The following is an 18,042-nucleotide window of genomic DNA, read 5'->3' on the forward strand; positions in this document are numbered from 1 at the left end:
CGACATCCTGCAGTTGTAATAATTGTGGAGAAATACTGATATTTTACTGCTCCTACTAGCACAAGATGGCCTTAATCACTGCTTTAACCTGTGTTTGGTCAGATTCATTCTTTATTTTCTTCCAGTGGTGCTCTGGCTGCATTTTGATCCTTTTCACCATCCTCAGGTTCTCCATGAACTATGGAGGTGGTTGGGGCTCTTGGCCAGGTGAGGACACATAGGCGCAATCTGTCCAGGGCTTCAACTGCTCCCCCATTCCAGGTTAGTGGAGAATTTGGCTATTGCAGAACAAATAATGACTCTATTGTATAGCTATCGTTTAATGGCAGAGTGGCCTTGAAGATAAAGGAGTACAGGTGGGTCCCTTTTTCCTTCTGTTAAATATTCCTAAACTATTAGAAGAAATAAAACATTTAAGTTCAGCAGGTGTTGGCAAGATACAATATAGCTTCTCAGGAGTGCTTGATTCTTTCTTCAATTGCTTCAGAAAATCCCAGGGTTTTCTTTCAAGCTTCTTCCTGGTAACCATTATCCATGATGAGCGATATTATTCTTCAGCTGTGAGACAGAGTTCACCTCCTGAATGGTACTGTTTCCTGGGAAGTTAAGGTTGTACTGCTGGATTTCTCAATGTGAAGTTTTGATTTAATGATTTCTGCAGGGCATTGAAAATATTGGAGGAAAAAAGAAGAGTATCGGGACCAAGCATGTTCTAACTTGCTTTACATTCCAGTATAAAACTCTAGGAGTACCCTAAAGTCTGCAGAGACAAGTCCAGTTACAATATTATCATCTTTCTTTTTCTGCTGTAGGGCAAGGAAGCAACTGGAGGGGAACCAAGGGGTTATGGCAGTTAATTCCTTCTAGGATAGTTCAATATTTGAGGCTACATTTCAACTCTTTAGAATTTTAACAACACACAATGCTTGTTTCAATGATCCCTCACTTCTTCTAACATGAGTGTGACTTTCTGCTGGCTTGGAAAAAAAGCTTTTCACATTAATTGCACATTAATCAAGCTTCCCGTGGCCCCCATTGACCAGTAGTTCCTTGCCTGAGAGAAGGGAACATTTCCCTGCCTGCAGTTGCTGATTAATTTCTCAAAGTTTCAAATCTTCTTTTTCTCCTTTCCTCTCTCCCTCCCTTCACTTCCCCCATCTCTGTATGAATTTTGCATGGTTTCTTTTTTGTAAAGGTAAATCTATATCAAATTCACATTTTCAGAACTGAAAAGCCAAGAATCATATTTTTTTAATAAATTTTTTATTAACTTTCAATAAACAAACATACACAAACAAAACACAAAGCATGAAAACATAAAACTTCTTTTTGGAAAGCGGCTAAGTCCGGGTTACATCTTTTTGCACAGACATAAATCAAATTCATGCTCACTTTATATACCATTTCATATCTTATTTACCATTCTACATTTTCTATATAGCTTCTCCCTTCTTTTCACTCTCTTAATTCTGTTTTATTTATTTCATCTCAATTTAAATCATTATACTTATATCTTTTGTCTGTTCTATTTCAATTATCTATTATCTTTTCTCATTAACACAAAATTTCTCCTGTAATCACTGATTGAAGTATGACGCCTTTATATCTTTCCCCTAAATTTAACACTTAAAATAATATATAATTTTCATTCTGATTCTGCTTAGTACATTCTAAAGCTACGTACTATATTTTAAAATAAGAAAGAATAATAAGTTTATAATATAATTAAAACAATAATCCATAGCAAATTAAACTCTATTGTTAAATCTTAAGCATTTTACACATTCCTTTTAATATTTTATCCCATATAATCATATAGTGTTCCAATTTTCTAACATTTCAAATACAAATACAACAATACAGTCTTATGTACTTTTGCAGAATCTCTTTTTAATTATATTATATATATATAATATATATTATATTATATTATGTATATGTATATGTATGTATATATATATATATATATATATATATATATATATATATATATATATATATATATATATATATATATATATCTTTGGTTATTCGGGTTTTCTCCCGCGTAAGATTGGAAGTATCTAGGCAACGTTTCGATGAAGTCTCATTCATCATCTTCAGGCTTCTGTCTTCAGCTCTGTGCTTCTCAGAGTGATGTGAGCTTGCAGCTGCTTCTTCCTTTTAACTGCTAGTGGGGTGTGACTTGATTGGGTGGGGGCTTGGCTGTGTTCTGATTGGGTGGGGTGTGTTCTCATTGGTTGGGGGTTTGGCTGTGTTCTGATTGGTTGGGGGTTGGCCATGTTCTGATTGGCTGGAGGTGTGTTCTGTTCAGGTGGGGGCTTGGTTGTGCTCAGGTTGGTCTTAGTTACTGGGGGATTTGAGCTGGTGAGCTGTGATCTTGCTGTTTGGCTTCGAGTTCGTGGTCGTGCTGCATCTTCATGGTGGGGGTCAGTTTGCTTCATGTATGGCTCAGAGGGGTTTGAAGTGGGTAGTGATGCAGCTGCAGTGCGGCTTCTGGTCTGTGGTCGTGTCTCATCTTCTGTGTGGGTGTGAGTCTGCTTTTTACGTGGAAGTGTGGTGGTGGCATCTTGTGTGGCCCTCGTGGGTGTGGGTCTGGTGTCATTCATCATGTTAGGTACTCGTCTGTTCATGAGGGCGGGTTTCCAAATGGCTGGTAAGCGGGAGGTGTCATCTCTTTTATTCATGCTGTGTGGGCGTTTTTCTATCTCTATGGCTTCTCTGATTATTCTGTTGTTGAAGTGTTCGGTTTTGGCGATAGTTCTGGTATTTTTAAAGTCAATCTCATGTCCTGTGGCTTTGAGGTGTTGGACCAGGGAAGAGGTCGGTTCTTCTTTTTTGATTGAGTTCTTATGTTCTTCAACGTGTGCACTTATTCTTCTGTTAGTTTGTCCAATGTATGTGGTGGGGCAGGCGGTGCAAGGGATTTCGTATACTCCTTGGTTTTCTAACTCGATTTTGTCTTTAGGGTTTCTTAGGATGGTGGATATTTTTCTGTTTGTGCAGAATGCTGTTTTAATGTTGTGTTTTTGGAGGATCTTGCTGATTTTGTTTTTGAATCCATTGGCTGTGAGTACGTTGGTGAGAGTACCAACGGTGAGCAATGGCCTCCACAAAGAAGCTTTCATCCGGATAAGAATGTGCAGGAGGAAGCTTGAGAAGTGAAAGTTTTTGGCTGACCAGGATAATAAGTAACATTTAAATACCCTGGAATTTAAAATTCATTAAAGATACATTGCTCCCAAAGAAGATCGGAAAAAGCGGCAAATGAAAGTTAAAAGGGAAAGTTTGTTTTTTCTCACTCTCCTTCCTTATGGTGATAGCAGATGGAAATTGGAAAAACCCGTTTTGGCATCAACAGGTAATTAAATCAGAAAATTAAAGCCAAGGGGACATTAAAGATTTCTGAACATTGGAAAAAAAAATTTTTTTGCTATAAGTGGCCAGGGAGAGGAAAAGAATTAATATTAAGATTTTGCTGGAGGAGGCTGCTTGGAATTTATAAGACTAAAGTTAAACTGTAACAAGACTTCTAAAAGATATATTTTGGAACTTTGCAATTGAACTGTAACCCCAGGAAGAGAAAGTATAAAAAGAAGAAAGTGCTAAATGAAACAGTCTGTGTGTATTTGGATTGCTTGGTGACTTTGGGACTTTTGGAAATTATTATTTGAAAGACTAAAAACATTTGGGTTGTTCAAATTTTTTTTCACAATGGCATTACTTGTTGATGAACTGAAAATGGAATTTAAAAAGCTAAAAGAAGAGGAACAAGAAGGGAAGGGCTCTTCTGGATCTGTTTTCCATTTCTTAGAAATGGCGATTTCTACCTATCAGAAACTACAAGAACAAGAAGATTGGGATGAAGAAGAAGCCATCTTTAATGAACAAGCAACTCTAGCTGGGGAAGAAAAGGGAAAGAGGGGAAAGAGAATGGAGAATTTAAGACTTAAAAAAGCAACCAAAAAAGGGAAAAATAAGGCAAAAAATTGATACAATGTCAGAAAGCAACAGAAAAGAGGAATACAGAAGAAGGTACAGGTTAAGAGGGTGGAGATCAAGAGACAAGGGATAAAAAGGCTAGATTGAAGAAGAAAGGAAGGGAAAAGGGGAAGAGAAGTTACAAAGGTTTGAAACAAGATGTAAAGAAACAGGATTTATTCAGAGACAATGGGTAAGAATCATAAAAATTTTAAAAGTGAGAAATCTGAAGAATGCCTATTGATCTACATATTAGTACATTTATAGTATCAGGCCATTTTAAAATGAAGCTCCTATTTACATATGTAAATCTCTAAATAACATTAAGGTGACCAAGATAACAAAAATATTCCAAAGAACCTATATTTACATAAAGGAAGTACTGGAGCATATCTAGTCATTGGAATACGCTGTATACACTAGTCACTGTATACACTGTATTTGCACTATTGATTTACTTGTTCATTTATTTTCCCTCCAAATAAATTTCATTCTGCTTTTTAAATACTGTGTGCCTCTAAAGTTGCTTATGATCATTAAAAGATAATAAATTCAAGAGGGGGCCCAGTGATGTCGTGTTGTGGCGGTTCAGGAGAAATCTGCTCTGATTTCCTGAGCCTGGATTTTCACTTCTGGATGGCCATTCGTGGCGGAGTCAGGTCCTGGAGGGATTGACAAGGTGAGGAGAAACTCTTGGAGAGAGTTTGGGAGATTGCGATCCCGAAACGTTGAAGAAGAGAGCCCAAAGTCTGAGACGAAAGAAGTCAGCCTGTGTGGCCAGACCCAGAGACACGACAAACCAGCCAGCAGGAAGCAGCGAGATGGCAGTGGATGAAGGGGTGGCGATCGCATTAGGTTGGAAGCTTTATTTGGATTACAATTTATTTGGATCACAATTGAGATAGACGATCATTTGAAAAAAACAATCAAGCGGACTAAGGAAACCCAGGGTGAAAGGGGAGAGAGTGGAAATCAGCAGCATCGTTCTAACTTACCACCCCTAACGCTAGGACAATAGTGAAATTAATAGCGAATATAAGAAAATAAAAGGAATCTCGACAGAAAATGGGAGTGTGGTGTGAGAGCTGAGAAGTTATTTTCAGAAGGTTCTGTTTCCTTTTGACAGCTTGAAACAAATTTGTTAAAATTAAGTGAACTGAAAAAAACCCGATCTGACAAGAACCTAAACGGAAAGAAGAGTGACTGCAGTTCTTAAAGACGGCCATTGAGAAATCTAAACTCTGGTAAAACGTTTCATTGTGAATGAAGAAACTTATAAACTTGTAACTGGAAAAATATTGTTTTGAACTACAAGAACGTTGGTATATATTTAATTAGTTTATTGTTATATTATATATAGAAGGAACATTGCATCAGATAACTAAATCAGTAAATAATCCTATTTACTGATTTACTTAATAACTGATTACCTTAGATTTCCTATTTTTCTTATATAGATCCTTTTCTTTGGTACCCTCATAATTCACAACTCTTATTTTAAGTATCGAAGTGCCGGTATAATTAAGAGTTATATATTGAAATATATATATATATATATATATATATGTTTTCTTAAGTTTTCGCGGTACTTACATGTATGGTGTTCGGCTTGGTTCGGGTATTTTCCCACGTCATTGTAGTTGTTCTTTTAAAGTTGTAGCAACGTTTCAGCAGAATCTCATCTGCCATCATCAGGCTTCTGTATTGTGTCCGTCTGTGAGTCAGACTACAATGACGTGGGAAAATACCCGAACCAAGCCGAACACCATATATATATATATATATATATATATATATAGTAATGTGTTTGGATAACCCTAATTGATTTTGATAAAAGGAAGGTGGTAATTATTTGTCCTACTTAACCCTTTTCCCAGTGATTGTGATGGAATGAAATTATTATAGTATTTATTATAACAACACCATAGGTGTTGTGGCCCCGATTCCCGAGCCTATGCTGTCAGAGGAAGAGGACCTGGAAGATGAGGGGAAGGAACTGGGAATGCCTTCCTCCCCAGGACCTTCCTCCCTGGTAATGCCTCAGGTTCCATCAGACAACCAAGAGGAACAGCCTGAGATGAATCAGGAGGAAGGCATGTTGGAGCAGCCCCTGACTGGGAGTGAAGAGGAGGAGTATTGGCTTGACCCCAAGCAGCATCGTAGGGAGAAACATGAGCAGCAACGTAGGAGGAGTGGGAGGGTCAGAGAGTGAGCTGAGTCATTGAGCCACACCCCACAGGGGATAAAAGTGGGTGTGTTTTCTCCTTAAACTTTGTATGGGACAAAGTTTAACCTTATTTCAGATTTTCTTCATGAATGATTGTTTTGTGGACTACCTTGTGATTTTTATGAAGTAAAAGAACTATTTATCTCTGTGAGTAAAACTTTATTTTATAATTGCTGCCAACTTGGACTTGGCAGGCAGGACATGGTGGAATGCCAAGAATATTATCAGTTCCAAAGAATTAACTCTGTGGAGTCCGAGCCAGCTTGCCTTGTGTGTGTGTGTACTCCCTCATCTTTTAAGAAAAAGGGAAGGCAAGACAACATTTTTGTCCCATACCTGACTTAAACCATCTTCTACCTAAGATGGACCAGCAGCAGCAGCAACAGCTGCAAGATGAAAATCAAATTCTACAACAGCAAGTGGTTCAATTAACAGCCCAACTTGCTTTGCTGCAGGCTCATGCAGGTCCTCCTCCCCCTCCCGTTGGAAATGCCCGGTGGCTGTGCCAGATAAGTTTTCTGGGCAGCCTGAGATGTTCCTGGTTTTCATGGGACAGTGCCAGTTATTTATGGCTATGAGGCCAGAGGATTTCCCAGATGACCGGGCTCAGGTGGGATTTGTGATAAGCCTCCTTCCTGGCTCGGCCGCCCGATGGGCCACGCCTTTGTTGCTCAAGAACAGCCCGTTATTAACTAATTACCAGGGTTTTTGGCAACACCTGCGCCACATGTATGAAGACCCCATACGAATACAGATGGCATCCAGGCGTCTTAAGGACCTTTGCCAAGGGAAGCACCCCCTGAAAGAGTTTATTTCTGAATTTTGGCTTTTGTGCCTGGACTCTAACTGGAATGATGCAGCGTTAATGGACGCCTTCCAGGATGGCCTGTCAGATGAGCTGCAGGACAAGTTGGTTTGAGTGGAAGCGCCCCTGACCCTCGATGCTCTGATGGTGCAATGCTTGCGCATCGACGCAAGTCTCCAATGGCGAAAGAACCGTCAGCGTACCATCCAGGAGCAGCCGTCTGCATCTGTACTGCAAACAGCGCCCGGGTCACCCCACGTGTCATGGCAACAGCTGAGGAGCCAATGGAGTTGGGAGCGGTCAGACCTCACCTGACGGCCCAGGAGCGAACGCGGAGACGCCAAGTGGGTTTGTGCCTGTATTGGGGGGGCGGACATTTTGCTATTTCTTGTCCTCTAAAGCGAAGTGGGGTGCTCAAGCCTGTGCCTGAATCTCGGCGTGATCAGTCGGGAAACGGGGCAGGCCTGATCTGGGGGGAAACCCTAGGCTGGGCACGTATCAAACACCCACCTGAATTAGTGGAGGTTGACTCTGGGCCCCCTCAGCATCTGATTTTGGACACTCAGGTTTTTTTGGCTAACCAGTCGGAATGCGCATGCACTGCGCTGGTTGACTTGGGCCATGACTAACTTTATTGACCTGAACTTTGCGGCCCATTTTGATGTCCCCTTGGTTCCGGTGGAACCTCCGATGAGGGTCGAGACTATTGATGGGCGGGAACTTATTGCAGGACCTATTAAATTCGCCACCCAGCCTTTGTGCCTAGCCATTGGAGCACATGAGGAGGTGATCTGCTTTTATGTCACCACGGACCTCCATTTCCCATTGGTCTTTGGCATGGCTTGGCTTAGGATTCACAATCCTTAGGTGGCATGGTCACAGAACGCCATTTCTTTTCCGAGTCTGCAGTGCGTGAACCACTTCCGCCACACCTGTGCTGGCCAGGACATCTCTACCTCTGCTGTCTCCATACCTCCTGAACTGACACACTTCACAGATGTGTTCAGCGAGAAGGAGGCAGACCGGTTACCCCCGCATTGGCCCTATGATTACCCAGTGGACCTTCTGCCCAATGTACCGCTGCCAAAGGGACGTTTGTACTCCAGGTCCGAGTCCGAGCCCGATCTGGCCGCCCTAAGGGGGTTTTTGGACGAAAACATGGCCTGAGGGTTCATCCGGCCTTTGTCGTCCCCTCTCTCAGCCCCAGTCCTCTTTGTCAAGAAGAAGACGGGAGACTTATGCTTGTGCTGTGATTACTGCCGGCTAAACGCCATCATGGTGTGGAATCGCTACCCCTTGCTGCTCATTCCGGAGTTGTTGGAGAGGTTGAGAGAAGCCACTATCTTCACCAAGCTCGATCTTCAAGGGGCCTACAACCTGGTGTGGATGTGAGAGGGGGACGAATGGAAGATGGCATTTGGCCATTTTGAGTACATTGTGATGCCGTTTCTCGTCCCGAATCTCCATGGACTTTGGAGGAGGGCTTACTCAAGCATCGGGGCCGGTTGTACGTACCCATGGGGCATGTCAAATAATTTCCCAAGTGAAATTATTTTCGCGTGCTACACAGAATCCACCTTGTCTCCTCCCACTTCTACACTTCATAAATCACGAGAACCAATTAACTGCCACTGGGATTTCTTAATATGACATACAGAATAACCTTGAACTTTTCAACTCCTCCAACTCTCTTAAAAAAAATGTGGCAGCTGAATTTTAAAGCTGACAGGTGTCCCCCATTGAAAACTCCTCCTAAAAGAAAGGGGGGAAAAACAGATACAGGGGTTAACACATTTTCCTTAACCCCCCCTACCCCCCCATGAGGACCCTTCGGTTTGTGGGGAAAATCCTCATGGAAATGGTTAACCAATTGATCAGCATGAACATCCCAACTCTTTACCCAAGTAGCATCCGAGAGAGGGTATCGTTTCCATAAGACCAGATATTGCAATCGGCCACAGTGTAATCTAGAATTGAGATTTTTTTAAATTTCATAATGTGTTTCCCCCTGTACTCCCCCCGGTTTAGGGGGAGCAATTGGTGGTGGTCTTATCATTGATGTAGTAGCTGGTTTTAGTAAACTACAATGGAATACTGGATGAATTTTCCCCAATATTCAAGGAAGACTTAATTCAACAGTGACTGGATTGATTATCTTTGAAATTGGGAACAGACCCAAGAATTTTGGACCCAGCTTGTTACTGGGCAGTTTCAACCTAAGATACTTGGTCGACAAATATACTTTGTCCCCTACTTTAAAAGGCGGTTGAAGGGATCTATGTTTATCCACCTGTTTTTTATAATTTTTTGCAGCTTTGGTCAAAGCTTTTTTTGTATGTTCCCATCCTTTCTTTAATGAGTTCATCCATTCAGTTAGGGACATGGATGAGGGAGGTTGTCTAGGTAACTCTGGCATCGGGACAAAATCCATTCCAGTGTTGATTTGGAATGGAGTTAATCCCGTGCTGCTATGTACTGCATTATTGTAAGCAACCTCTTCAAATGGTAATAATTCAGCCTTATTTTCTTGTTGATAATTTACATAGCATCTAATGTATTCAATCATGGCGTTAGTCCTCTCCGCTGCTCCGTTACAAGCAGGATGGAAAGCTGAGGATAATCCTTGAGAGAAATCAATGGATTTCAGAAATTCCCTCCAAAATTTTGCGGTAAATTGTACCCCTCTGTCTGATATTATTCTACCAGGTACTCCATGTAGTCTATAGATATGTTTCATGAACAGCTTTGCAAGTTTTTTTGCAAATGGAAATCCTTTGCAGGCTATAAATTGGGCTTGTTTTGAGAATAAGTCAATTATAGTCCAAATGATTGTATTCCCTTCACTCTTAGTAATTCAACAATAAAGTCCATTGCGATCTCTTCCCAAAGTTGGGTTGGTTCAGCAACTTGTTGCAGGAGGCCAGGGGGTTTTCCAGTTCTGTGTTTCATTGTGGCACAAATTGAGCAACTTTTTACATAGTCCTCGACATCAGGTTTCATTTTTGGCCACCAGAACTGTCTTCTCAGTAAATGTAGGGCTTTTAGGAATCCAAAGTGGCCTCCCAGCCGGGAGTCGTGGCTATGCTTTAGTACCAGTAGTCTTAGGGTTGTGGGTACATAAAGCTTAGTCCCTTTCCAAGCTAGTCCATCATTCATTGTCAACTCGGTTTGATGGTCCAGGAACTAAGGGTTGGTCAATAGGGCCGTTTTCAATTCTGTAGTCAGCTTATCTTCCAGGTGTTTGGGGTTGTGGTTGGCTTGAGCTCGAGTAGTCACTTGGCCTGCCGATTGAGCTTCTGAAATTAAGGCTTGTACTATTTTCTCTCGGTGGCTGTCAAACTGAGGTTTTCTGGGCAGAGCATCCGCCAGTACGTTTTTCCCTCCGGGGATATATTTAATGTTAAAGTTGAATAGCTTGAAATATTGGGCCCAGCGGACTTGTTTGGGTGATAATCTCCTAGGGGTCTTTAGAGCCTCAAGGTTCTTATGATCAGTCCATACCTCAAAGGCCTCTGGTGCCCCTTCTAGAAAATGCCTCCAAGTCAACAAAGCCCATTGTACGGCGAATGCTTCTTTCTCCCAGACCACCCACCTTCGCTCTGTGTCTGTCAGCTTTTTGGACACATAAACGCAAGGCATCAGTCAGCCTTGAGAGTCTTTTTTCAGCAAAACAGCTGCCACCGCTAAATCACTTGCATCCATTTAGACAATAAAAGGCTTGGTTGCATCTGGGTGCTGGAGGATGGGCTCAGCTGTGAAGAGGCGTTTTAAGGCCTTAAAAGCTTTCTGACAGTCCATAATCCAAGCCAGGGGTTCACTTGCCTTCGGTTTGATGGGCGACGGGCCCGTTTTTAATAGCTCCATCAACGGGAGGGCAACTTCAGCAAAGGACGGAATAAATTGTCTATAGAAGTTGGCAAATCCCAAGAAACTTTGAAGTTTTTGGGGGGTTCTGTGGGTTGCCAGTCCAGCACAACTTTCACCTTTCTGGGGTCCATTTCAATCCCCAGGTTGGATATTCGGTAGCCTAAGTAGTCCAACAAGTCTTTGTGGAATTCGCATTTTGAGAGTTTCACATATAATTTGGCAACTAGAAGTTTTTCTAGAACCTGTCGGACCAATTGAACATGTTCTTCAATGGTTTCGTTGAAGATAAGAATATCATTCTGGTACACGAGGACCCCCGGTAAAGGTGTGGGTGTAGCACCTCATTGATGAGCTGCATAAACACTGCAGGAGCCCCCTGAAGTCCGAAAGGCATGACTTTGAATTGGAAGCTACCCAGAGGGCAGTTAAAAGCAGTTTTCCACTCATCTCCTTCTTTGATGTGGACCCAGTAGTTCCCTGAGATCTAGCTTCGACAGGTGGTTCAATAAGTCCTTCATAAGGGGGAGAGGGTACATGTTTTTGACGCATACGGTGTTCACGCCTCTAAAGTCAACACACAATCTCAACCGCCATCTTTCTTCTCCTTGAACAACACGGGGGAAGTTGTCATGATTTGGCAGACTCAATAAAACCTTGTTCCAAATTGCTGTCGATGTATTTCCTTAATTCAGTCATTTCAGCAGGCGTCATGGAATACATCTTTGGTTTTGGTAATTTCGCCCCGGGCTCTAATTCTATGATGCAATCAGTGGCTCGATGGGGAGGTAAGACATTACACTCTTCTTCTCTGAATGCTTCAGCCAAGTCTTTGTATTGGTCGGGTACCTGGGGGTTATCTGGGAGAAGGTGGAATGCCAAGGATGCTGGCTCAGGCTCTGGGTTCAATCTGAATGGTGGCGGTCTGGTGGTCCATTGCTCCCATCTGTGCAGAGAGAGCTTTCCCAGCTGTGTTTGGCGAACCCACCCCTGGCCGGAGGTCTTTCTTGATTCTTCCAACCTCTAACAGCTGGATTAGACTTCAACTGCAGAGCTTGTGGTACAGAAGCAGGGGCCAGACAGTCTGCTGCTCTATGGCCAGCTTGGCCACATTGGTAACATTTCAGCACCCTGGTAGGTTGGGTATGAGCAGGTTCGGCTGATCCGATCGGCGATCTCCTAGCCACAATTCTCTTAGGCAGGGCTGCTGGAAGTGATTTCCTGTGTGGGTTGATGCTGCAATCTAAGCTGAGGGGTGCAACATACCATGATTGTAAGGTCTCTGGGATTCCCCTAATTTCACAGGTCTTCTTTACTTCTGGATCAATGGTGTTTTTCAAATAGTGTAAAGTCATTCTTTCAGGCCAATCCATGAGATGGGACGTAGACAAGTCATTACGTAAATGTCCGACATGATCACGGCTTTCCAGCGTACACTTGATCTGTGGATGTGCCAAGTCAAACAGGACAATGTTGCTCACTTTCCTGTTTGTCAAAGCATTTCAGCCTCATTTCCCGGTGTTTTTTCATGTGCTCAGTTGGCTACCAAAGTGAGCCGATTAATAAATGAATTTGATCGGCGCTTCTCTGACTTTAAAGCGCAGCACTCAGACTTTGCCATCTTTGCCGATCCTTTCACCACCGACGTCTGCACTGCACCCCAGCACCTTCAGATGAAGTTAATCGAGCTTCAAAGCAATCGTAGCCTGAAAGCAAAGTTCAAGGATGTTGCGATCCAGGACTTACCGTAAAATACCCCCTGGTTCAATGCCACAGCTTCAACGTCATGCAGCCCATGTTCTGTCTATGTTTGGGAGCACCTATCTGTGCGAACAGATGTTTTCAATAATGAATCTAAACAAAAACAAGCATAGATCACGTATCACTGATGAGAACCTCCACGCTGTTCTACGAATTGCTTCAGCACAAGACCTAAAACCAGACATTGACACACTGGCTACGGAAAAACGGTGTCAAAGATCCAGCCAGAAAATGCATAAGTAAGCATTTTTAAAAACCTAATTAATATATAATAAAATGTATTTCAATCAAGAAGAAGAATAGTTAAACTGTGCAATTTAATGATTGTGCTGACATTTTGTTATTTTTAGAACATGATCAATGGATTATGATGGAGGAGAGGGGATCCACTTTGTGTGTTCCAGAACAGTCAGCATCTTCTCATGAACTTCACCTAAAAACTTGAGACAATATAGTTGTGAATTGAGACAACCCTGATTTTGTTATTTTGAGATATTTACAAATATAACTTTATATGTGTAGTAATGCATTTACTGTTTATAGGTTTATATGTTTATGCAGACAAATCTGCAAGGCTATATGCAGCCATTTGTTTTTGTGAAATGCTACATCTGTCACATATGTTCTTAACAGCTCACAATTGTTGGTTGTACTTATTCTGTTATTTTGCCCCTCCTAGCTGTGACAAAAAGGATTTGAACAAAGTTATTATCATAACTGATGTTGGATGATGTTTTTCTATTATTATTCACTTGGATAGATTGATCATTGATTGATGGAGTAATGTGGGTTTCTTAACTTGACAAAGTAAATTTTTTATGTTATATTAAAAGAGGTACTAGCAACCTTTTTTTTCATTTATGCAAATGCATATGTAATATTTGTGATTTGAATAAATAATAAATTCAGAGTTAATTAACATTTAGGAGTTACATTTATACTGTCATACAGTTACATGTGGCCCTTTGAGGGCAACCATAACGCTGATGTGGCCCTCGGTGAAAATGAGTTTGACACCCCTGTTATAGAGGATCCAATAGATTCAGGACCAACCTTATTAAAAGAAATTGATAAATTTGGTAAACTAGCTGGGTTGAAAATCAATAAAGAAAAAACCAAAATGTTAGCTAAAAATATAACAAATAATAAACAAAAAGAACTAGAAGAAATAATGGGACTACAAATTGTCAATAAGATTAAATATTTAGATATATGGTTAAGACCCAAAACAATAACTTTGAAAGAAGACAATTATGTTAAACTATTACAACAAATAGGAAATGATTTGGAGATATGGAGCAAATTGCAAATTTCTTAATTAGGCAGAATTGCCACAATTAAAATGAATGTTCTACCCAAATTGCTCTATTTATTCCAAACGATCCCTATATTATTGGATAAATCGTTTTTCAAAGAATTGGATAAAATTTCTATGAAATTCATTTGGGCAGGCAAGAAGTCAAGAATTAAATAAAATTATTTATTTTTTAATAAAGTTTTATTGAGTTTTAACAAAACAAATAAAACATCTTATTTGAGTACATGGTTCCGGGTTATCACATTTCCATACAGATACAATTTCATATGCATATTCATCTTATGTATTCAACTTCATATCTTATTCCTTTTTTTCCAATTTCTCACTATTTCTTCCTTTACTCCTCTTAATTTTCTTTTATGGTCATCTCATTTTCTTCTTATTCAATTGTATTTCTTTTACTTAAATTTCTATATCTTTTTATTCATTGTACTTATACTTTCGTCTGTCTTGTTTACAATTTCATATGTTCTCTTCCAACATTCTTAAGAAGCAAAATTCCCCCTATGATTGCCAATCGAAGTGCAACACATTTAAATCTTATTGTTATTATCATATGAAATCTCATTAAACATTGAATTTGTGCATTCTAAAATTATAACATTCACATTTCTAATATCTATTTTATATCATGTAAATCTCATCATTCAGACTCTGCTTGGTACTTCCCCTTGAAAATGTAAAAAGAAAAATTCTAAAAATTGGAAGTGTCTAAGCGTAGACACTTCCAATTTTACGCAGGAGGGAATCTGTTTGTGCCCAGCTGTTTGCCTGGCTAGTGGTGTGGAGATTTTTTTGTTTGTGAGTGCAGGCTTCCAAATAATTGACAGTCTGGTGGAATCATCTCTTCTATTCATGCTTTCAGGTCTTTTTTCCATCTCTATGGCTTCTCTGATAATTCTGTGGCTGGGGTTTTCTATAGTGGCTAGGGTTTTGGTGCCATTGAAGTGTCTACTGTCACAACACTATCTTTTGTACCTTTGCAGAATCCTCACTTTTAACTTAATTTAACCATTGTCTCTGTGTGTTTTTTTAATTTTTATTGGTTTTTAAAACGAACATAGACAAACAAAACATAAAAACATCAAGCCATCTTCCCTATATATACATACAGTGTGCCAGTTGGTTTACAAATTGTTTTGTGCTTCCATTTCATAGTCCAATTACAATTACATTGTATATATTCTCATATTTTCAATCAAGTATTAAATACATTAATATCATTGTTAATCATTTGACTATACTTTTATTCATTCATGTTTTACGAAATAATCATATTTAACTTAAATTGTTTCATGACAGTTCATATTATTATCTCAAATCTATCCTACAATCATTTTGTAGATATAATAAGAAAAGAATGCCTCTTTATATATTTATTATTTTCTAAGAAACTACATATTTCATTACCATGTTTTATTGTCTAACCATTGATAGAATAGATCCCAAATTTTATAAAATTGTTTATCATCTTGTTCTCTGATTTCAAATGTCAATCTACTCATTTCAGCACATTCCAATATTTTCTTAATGATTTCCTCCGGTGATAGTATTTTCTCATTTTTCCAGTTTTTAACAAATACAATCCTAGTTAATACATTTACAATCAGGTATTTCAAGTCTTTACTATACATTTCAGGTAAAATTCCCAATAAAAATATCTTTGGTTTCAAATCTATATGCTTTTTTGTCATTTTTTCCAACCACGTGTGGATTTTAGTCCAATATTTTTTAGCATCCGCACAAGTCCACCACATATGGTAATATGAGCCAGGTATCTGATGACATTTCCAACAGATTTGTTCTTGAACATTCTTGCTCTTCTTGTCGGGGGAAAATGCCACCTGTAAAACATCTTATACAAATTTTCTTTATATGCTGTTGACATTGTCATTTTATAATTTTGAGACCACAATTTTTGCCATTTCTCTAAATCAATCCCATATCTAAAATTCTTCCCCCAAGCAATCATAGTTTCTTTAACTTGTTCTTCTTCTAGTTTAATTTCTAATAAATATCCATACAATTTTTTAATCACCTTTTCATCAGTACCTGTCAAAATCTTACCTAAATCAGTCGATTTATCATAGAAACCTTCTGTTTTAGAGTCTTTGTCATACCTTGAATGTATTTGTGTATATGAAAACCAATTCATCTTTATACCTTGTTCCTCTAATTTTTGTATAGATTTAAGTTCACCCTTTTCATTCAATATTTCACCATATCTAACTGTTTGTTCCTTTTTATATATTATAGGATAAAAAAATGCTTCAATAGTCGATAGCCAGACTGGAATTTTCAAATAACATTGTCTTTTAGTCTTCTCCCAGTTTAACCACAGAGACTCCCGGATATAATGTCTTCTAAAATACCCTTGTGATTTAGTTCCTTTATACCATAGAAAAGCATGCCACCCCAACAACAGATCATGTCCTTCTAATGTCAACAATCTAGTATTTCTTAATGTTATGCATTCCTTAACCCACATCAAATTTGTAGCTTGGTAGTACAACTCCCAATTAGGCAAACCAAATCCTCCTCTAATTCTAGCATCTTGCAAAAGTTTTAGCTTTATTCTCGTTTTCTTACCTTGCCATATATATTTAAACACAATTTTATTTAAATCTTCAAAGTAATCTTTTCCAAGCATAATTGGAATTGTTTGGAACAAATATAAAATTCTGGGTAATGTATTCATCTTGATTGTTGATATTCTCCCTATTAATGACAGCTGTAAATTTTCCCATTTCGCCAAATTTAACACTATCTGCTGCTTAAGTTTGATATAATTATTCTCTTTTAGTGTACTGCATCTTGCTGTCAAATGTATCCCCAAGTACTTAATCTTACTCGTGACCTGAATTTTCAATAGATCTGTCAGTTCTTCCTTTTGTCTTGATAGCATATTCTCTGTCAAGATCTTTGTCTTATCTTTATTTATTTTCAAACCAGCCACCTTTCCATATGCCTCTATCTTTTCTATCAATTTTGATGCTGTTTCTAGTGGGTCTTCTAAAATGAAAACCAGATCATCTGCAAATGCTTGCAATTTAAATTCTTCCTTTTTAATTTTCATCCCTTTTATATCCTTTTCTTCTCTAATATTTCTGTTTAGCACTTCCAAGGTTAACACAAACAACAGAAGTGATAGTGGGCACCCTTGTCTTGTTCCTTTTCTTATATCAATAGAGTCTGTCAGTTCTCCCTCTATCATTACCTTTGCCATTTGCTTATGATATATAGCTTCTATTTCTTGGATAAATTTTTTAGCAAAGCCCATCTGTTCCAGTTGTAATAACATGAATCGCCAATTCACATTATCAAATACCTTCTGTGCATCTAGAAATATCAAAGCCATTTGTTTTTCAGGGTGTGCCTCGTAGTATTCCAAAGTATCCAAGATTACTCTCATATTATCTTTAATTTATCTCTTTGGCAGAAATCCAGTTTGATCAGGATGGATAAAATTGTTTAAATATTTTTTAAGTCTTTCTGCCAATATTGAAGCAAAAATTTTTATAATCTGCGTTTAGTAAGGAAATTGGTCTATAATTCCGGATTTGTAATGGATCGGCCTCCTCTTTTGGGACAAGTGTAATATAAGCTTCTGACCATGATTTAGGTATCTTCTTCTTTAACATAACTTCATTCATAACTTCTAGCAATGGAAGATTCAACGATTCTTGTAGTGTTTTATAAAATTCTGCCGGAAGTCCATCTGGGCCTGGTGCCTTTCCATTGTTTTGCTTCTTGAGTGCTTCAGTTAACTCCATCATCATTATGTTGCTTTCTAACATTGTTTCAATCTCTTTAGGTATCTGGGGTAAATTAGCATTCTGTAAATACGGTTTAACTCTTTCCTCATCAATATTCTCTTCTGTGTATAGTTTCCCATAATAGTCTCGTATGATTTCCTTCTTCTCTTTACTACCATAGCAAACTTGGCCTTGGTCATCTATTAATTGCAATATTTTCCTTGATTCTTTCTCCTTTCTCAATTTATATGCTAACCATCTACCTGTTTTGTTTGCATTTTCAAAGTAGTTCTGTTTAGCACCTCTGATTTTCTATGCTAATTCTTCTTTT

The 18,042-nt window shown here is 39.0% G+C and overlaps 1 long non-coding RNA gene across 1 annotated transcript in view; it reads left to right on the forward strand.

Moving 5' to 3' along the window:
- The window catches only part of LOC148129025 (uncharacterized), a 172,891-nt gene that overhangs the window by 101,352 nt on the left and 53,497 nt on the right, over positions 1 to 18,042 (forward strand). The window contains exon 4 of the long non-coding RNA XR_015745727.1: positions 126 to 261. This is a non-coding gene — a long non-coding RNA (uncharacterized LOC148129025). The remainder of the gene's footprint in view (positions 1 to 125; positions 262 to 18,042) is intronic.

This window comes from Notechis scutatus, chromosome Z (genome assembly GCF_049901735.1).
Source record: "Notechis scutatus isolate UNSWTSFEM ecotype Mainland chromosome Z, rNotScu1.2, whole genome shotgun sequence".
NCBI classification, from domain to species: domain Eukaryota; kingdom Metazoa; phylum Chordata; class Lepidosauria; order Squamata; family Elapidae; genus Notechis; species Notechis scutatus.